The 6,272-nt window shown below is 46.5% G+C and overlaps 1 long non-coding RNA gene across 1 annotated transcript in view; it reads left to right on the top strand.

Annotated features, from left to right (window-relative positions):
* Positions 1 to 1,317: 1,317 nt before the first annotated feature.
* The window catches only part of LOC136849533 (uncharacterized), a 462,195-nt gene continuing 457,240 nt past the window's right edge, over positions 1,318 to 6,272 (top strand). Inside the window, exon 1 of the long non-coding RNA XR_010856306.1 lies at positions 1,318 to 1,436. This is a non-coding gene — a long non-coding RNA (uncharacterized lncRNA). The remainder of the gene's footprint in view (positions 1,437 to 6,272) is intronic.

The raw sequence follows: 6,272 nt of genomic DNA, 5'->3' as shown, positions 1-6,272 counted from the left end.
CTGATTTCTCTCTCTCTCTCTCTCTCTCTCTCTCTCTCTCTCTCTCTCTCTCTCTCTGGCTACAATTTCTGAATGGTTACACTCCATTTCCTTACATGTGACTAATTATAGCAGGGAAAACATAATGGCGTAATAATACTAGGTAGACACAGAAAGTATTTGGTAGAGTACAGTTTATGATTGTATCACAGGGCTACTTGAAACATAACCGCTTGCCACTAACCAGCTTGCTTTATCATGATGCTTTTGCAAAAAAAGGAAATATTTTAATACTTCAGAATGATCAACAACTAAAAATATTTCCTATATTTCAACATGACCGAAAAGATATCTCTTGTAAAAAAGAAAAATTTTTGATTGAAATTTGCATATATATATATATATATATATATATATATATATATATATATATATATATATATATATATATATATATATATATATATATTTCGCTGTCATCAGAATTCTGAAAAGGACTGCACATTTGTGCCTATGATAAAAAACGTTGTCAATTGTAAGTTAAAGGAGCACTACTTACTAAGTTTCTTATAGTTATGCTTACAAACTACATTTATATAATTAAAGTGTAAGATTCTTTTGAATAAAGTATCATAAAGAAAAGATATATATATATATATATATATATATATATATATAAATATATATATATATATATATATATATATATATATATATATATACACACACACACACATATATATACATACATATATATATATATATATATATATATATATATATATATATATATATATATATATATATATATATATATATATATATATATATATATATATATATATATATATATATTATTATGATTAGCAAAGAATTCGCTAGCAAATTGCCTCCCCCTTCTTTGTTGTTGTTGGTTGTTCATTTACTGCCAGCCGGCCGATCGATAGACCATCTGTCTATCGACTTAAAAACAAGGTTTAAAAGATTAAAGCGCTCCCCATTTTTGATAAAGATCTTTCCTTCAAGGCAAAAGTAATCTGGCTTGGGTGTCTCTCCTACAGGCCAAAACCTCCCTGCGGGCAGCAGGTGCAATGAGTCAAACATCTGTGTTGGGCGCACCCCCTGCCCCATAGGAGGGATAAAAAGCAAAAGCCCACGAGGTCTCGACACACACACGCGGGCTGGAAGATATGGGTGAACTTGTGAAGACGTCCTCAACACCTGGCCCCACCGATGCCCTTGCATCCTAACCACGTGGCCCTTCCCAAAGTATACTTCTCCTCGTGCCCTTCAACCGTATTCCTCGAGCCCACACGCCATTGCTTGGAGTTTGAGGTCCCCATCGCCTTGCCCCTTTACGGAAGCCCTTGCATCTCACCACGTGGAAGAAACTCGTCCTCGGAAATCGCAAGTCATCCACGGACCGCCTTCTACACGCCCTCGGAAAATCTGCTAAGGTAAAGTGCCCTGGAAGAGCCCCATTTCAGTCACGCTTTTGTCTCGTAATATTTTCTTAAAGAGAAAGCCAGAAATCTCCCTTGTCTAATGTCCGTCGCCTCTTGCATCGGCAGTATTAATTCTTTATTACTCCTTTGGCACCCTCAAGTGCAGCTTCGAATTCATTATTCTTTTGTCCATTTTCATTACTGGCGTATAATGTGCATATCTCTCATTTCAGAGGATCCTATTTCGTGGAAGCTTCTCGGACCGTGTCTGGAATCCCCAAGTTTCATTCCCCAGTAGGAATCTCCTTCAGGATAGTAATCTACTTGAGTTCCTCTTTCCGTACTGATATCATTTATGTAAATACACTCCTTTAAATTTGCCCACGTGTTTTACGTAATATTTCCCTCAGTAACAAGAGCCCTATGCTCATATGAAATTCTCCTTTTTATCCCTCTTTTTACGTTTTCCCGTACCCACGAAGTCAGAATCACAAGGCTAAATTACCTTAAATTGTTGCTACCTGTCTCACAGAGCATATTTCAAACTAAAACCACGGAAAAACGTAAAAATGGCGACCACCTGGCCATAGATCTCGTTTTGCAGTTGCAGTTCCCCTAGCGTTGCTTTATTGCATTTGCAACTTGCCAGATCAGCTATTAGCAAAGCTAAGCTGGGTACGAGACAATTACGAACCTTATGTGTAAAACCAGCACACAGATCCAGAAAATTCCACGTAAGTAATGTGTTAATCTTAGCAAAACCTTTTTTACAATCGTGACTGTTCTAGGAATTAGAAATAGGGACGCATGTAATCACTGAGAGAAAAGAACCGCCGTATTAGATTCGTTAATGCATGCCTTTCAGGATAGGTAGTTAGGAAATAACCAGTGCTAATCATCCTTTGCTTCGAGGGAATAGTGCGAAATTCCTCTGTGTTAAAATCCTTACCATATTCTTGCTTGAGGAATAGTGCGAAAAAGAAATTCCTCTGTGATAACTCTTACTTCGCATTTCGAATTAGCGAACTGTTATTTAGGCGCGAATAAATTCCCACGTGGGACAGCGAAGTCAGCTTGCATTGCTGAAATTCTCTCAGTGTAGTTAGAATTCGAGTTAGGTGTTAGGAAAGCGAAAGTTAAACTCCGCTTATAGGAAAATTACTAGGCCGTTGTACTGTTATCCTCTCAGACGACTGGGAAATTCCCCGGAATCCCAGACGGTCTATACATATACGGGTTCATTCACCCAGAATCTAAAAATACCTCCGGTGTTGGCCAAACGACCTGCAACCCCCACCCCCGCCCATGCCCGCGTGTGTAGCATTTTTTCCCCATTCATTTCTCTTTGGGTTTCCGTTAGTAATTTCTAAGTCTAAGGGATGAATCGTAATTCAAGTCTAAGTGACTCCTAAAATTCTACGTCGTGCGTGGCGAGAATTCCTCCAAATTCCACAAATTCCAAGTCCTCGTGACTCCTAAAATTCGTCGCACGTGGCGAGAATTTCTCAAATTCCAGTCTCAGAGACTCCTAAAATTCTACGTCGCACGTGGCGAGAATTTCTCCAAATTCCAGTCCTCAGAGACTCCCTAAAATTCTACGTCGTACGTGGCAAGAATTTCTCCAAATTCAGTCCTCAGAGACTCCTAAATTCTACGTCGCACGTGGCAGAATTCCTCAAACTCCAGTCCTCAGAGACTCCTAAAATTCTCGTCGCACGTGGTGAGAATTTCTCCAAATTCCAGTCCTCAGAGACTCCTAAATTCTCGTCGCACGTGGCGAGAATTTCTCCAAATTCCAGTCCTCAGAGACTCATACAAAATTCTCGTCGCACGTGGCGAGAATTTCTCATTCCTGCGGGAACCCAAAAATCAAGTCCTTTTGAGACATTATATAGTGTAGTTCACACACATCTAAGCCCCCACGGGACTGATCATTCTAGTTCGTTAGAACAACTCCTTAACTTCACGCTACAGCCGGCCAAGTCCAGCGTGACAAGATCAACTACGTCTTCCGAGACATATTATTAGAATTCGTTCGCCAAGAACAACCACGTCTTTCCAAGACACATCCAATTTTAACAAAAGTCTTTTCAGACATATCCCTATACCCATTATTCCAAGATGGCTAATCCAGCAGCCCAACAAATTGGAGGATTTCAGATTTCTACATGTCCGCTGGGAAGGACATGGGACTATCGGGGCAAGATCTGAGCATGGGTTCAAGATGCAAGTGGACGATGCCAAGGCTGAGGAGAGCAAGAGTCCGTGGAAGGAGAGAGAGAGAGAATCTGAGAGCATGGGCTCAAGAACAACGGGAGGAAAAAGAACGTGCAGAGAGGGAGAGAACGTGAAGAAAGAGAGAGAGACAAGAAATTGCCCAAGAACAACGAGAGGAGAGAGAACGTGAGGAAGAGAGAGACAGAATTGGCCAAGAACAGGAGGGAGGAGAGAGAACGTGAGGAGAGAGAGACAGAATTGCCAAGCAGGAGAGAGAGAGAACGCGCCCATGAGCTCCAGGTGCTAGAACGACAGCACGCACAGCCCCGCCCCTGCCACGGGGATGAGTGCCCTCAGCCAAGCTCACTTTCGTTCATGCCAAAATGGACCGAGTCCGAACCCTGAAGTATGGCTGAAAGGGCCGAACGAGTCCTGGAGTGCTGCGATCTCTCCCCGCGGAACTCTCCTTGTTCTCACTAAATTCCTGGCGGAAAGGCCCTCGTTGCCCTACCACGCCCTTTCAGCAGAAGATAGGGGAAACTGGGAAGCCGTCGCCAAGCAGTTCTGAAGGCGTCGAGATTACCTGAGCGGTGGAGGAGACGTTGGAGAGAGCAGCCCAGAGAAGCAGGCCAGACTTGGTCTGATTGGGCGTATCATTCGGAGCGTGGCGTTGACAAAATGGCTCGATTCGGAAGGAGCCACTGCAACACCGCCGAGGTACTCGGCGGTTTAAATTCGAGCATTTCCTGCGCTACGCCCCTCCTGCCCTCGCCACTCATATAGTGGAAAAAGCCCCAGCAACACTCACCGAGTGTTGCCGAATAGCAGATATGTGGAAACTCACCACCCTCAAGAAGGATCCATGGGGCGGAAAATAAATCCCCGTCCCTCCTCGGAGGTTCAAATTCCCAAAAATGGGAACTCAGGCAAGCCCCTAACTTGCCATTATTGCAAGAAAACGGGCATTCCTCCGAACAGTGCCGGAACAAGAAACTGGCTCCTCTCTCCCGGAAAACCGACAAATAACTCGCCTCGCCCTCCACAGGGGCAGCGGAAAGATTTTAGCCAGACCTTTTGCATGGCATGCAAGGTCTATGGCCATTCTCCCCGCATGGGCAAAATGCCCACGCAATAATAAATCAAATACTCCCACCGTCGCCTTGGCGTCACAGATCCCAAGTCATTAGGCCCTCCCGCCGAAGGGCCTGTATACGTGGCCCCTCCACGGGTAGCGAGCCAGCGTGCCGAACAGTCACTGCTTTTCGAGGACTCGGGCGCGCCGTCTCCCTCATCCGAAGGGACAGAGTTCCCTACGGAGCTATCGTCAATAGACGAAAACTCGTCACGATCGAGGGAATAAATCAATTTAAAATGATACTCCCCTACGGTCCAATTGAGAGTCACAAGACCTCACCAATCCAAAATCTGCAATCTTGCAGTAGCAAGCCATCTCCCCGGAGGCTATGACGTCATCCTGGGACAGGACTTTCCAGTCCCCACCGAAATCACGACAATCTGGGGTCCATTCCCGAATCATTCCGCGGCGCGAGTAATCCTCCCCGCTGCTCCCTCAGTCAAGACTGGCGCCCCTGGGTACCAGGAGGACGTGCAGTCCCCACCAGTGCCACCTGAGTACAATGTACAGTGCCCCCTCGATCGGTTCGATCCAATTCCAGTGCCCGGCCTGCCTCAGTGCCAGTGCCAGGGCCCCAATCAGATCTCCCTTCAGGAGATGCCAAATTCCTGCCGGTGCCACTTGCATGCCCCGAGCAGGGCCAAGCTTCGTCCGTCCTGACCGACGAGCCCAAGAAACCTCTGATAGCGCCTGACTCTGCCCCTAGTGCCAGCGCCAGAGCGCTACGCCGATCTCCATTCACGGGATCCAACTCAGGACCCCCTCTCTTCCCCGGCCTGGCACCGCTACCAGCGTCGGTCAGAGAGACGGTTCCTCCCGACCACGCGGAAGCTCACCTGCAGGTGCGGCCTCACAACCCGTGCCTGAGCTGGTCAACGTTACCTGCGAGCCGCTCACGCCACCCCCGACCGCCTCCTCTCTGCCTCAGTCCGTCGCCGGCGCAATTGCAAGTCAGGATTCTGCCATATCTCACTTGGCGATGAACTACAAGAGCCGCGACGGATCATGGTAGAACCAGCACGGAACACTCCTGCGTCAGCTGTCGCATCAGCAGGCCCAGGTGGTACCCGCCGCCCTCCGTCGCGGGCCCTCCGCTTCCCGGCCGAGGACGACTGTCCCATTGAGAAAGGCTCGAGGCGAAATTACCATGGGCGTGGAACATTCCAGGTAATTTACAAAAGCTCTAGAGCTCCCCCATGGCACCTGTGCCACCATTTCATTTTTCGAAGGTCTTGGCACCTAATCCAGAAGGGGATGTCAGGCCCTCCTCTATCTTCCTCCGTTCTCAGGAACTTCTATCTCTTATCATCTTCTATTAATCTTTCCTTAAATTATCACCACAAGAGGCAATTAAATACAGGATACCATTCCCCACACAATGTATAAATCATTAAGAATAACAGAGTGAGAAGTGGCACGCCCTTACGCCCATACCTTGGCACCGGGCGTGCGTGTCAAGCCCCTCCTGAAGGAGTCGCGCCCTTCAGGGTGCACTT

This window comes from Macrobrachium rosenbergii, chromosome 2, assembly GCF_040412425.1.
Source record: "Macrobrachium rosenbergii isolate ZJJX-2024 chromosome 2, ASM4041242v1, whole genome shotgun sequence".
NCBI classification, from domain to species: Eukaryota; Metazoa; Arthropoda; class Malacostraca; order Decapoda; family Palaemonidae; genus Macrobrachium; species Macrobrachium rosenbergii.
This window is presented reverse-complemented; position numbering and strand designations above follow the sequence as displayed.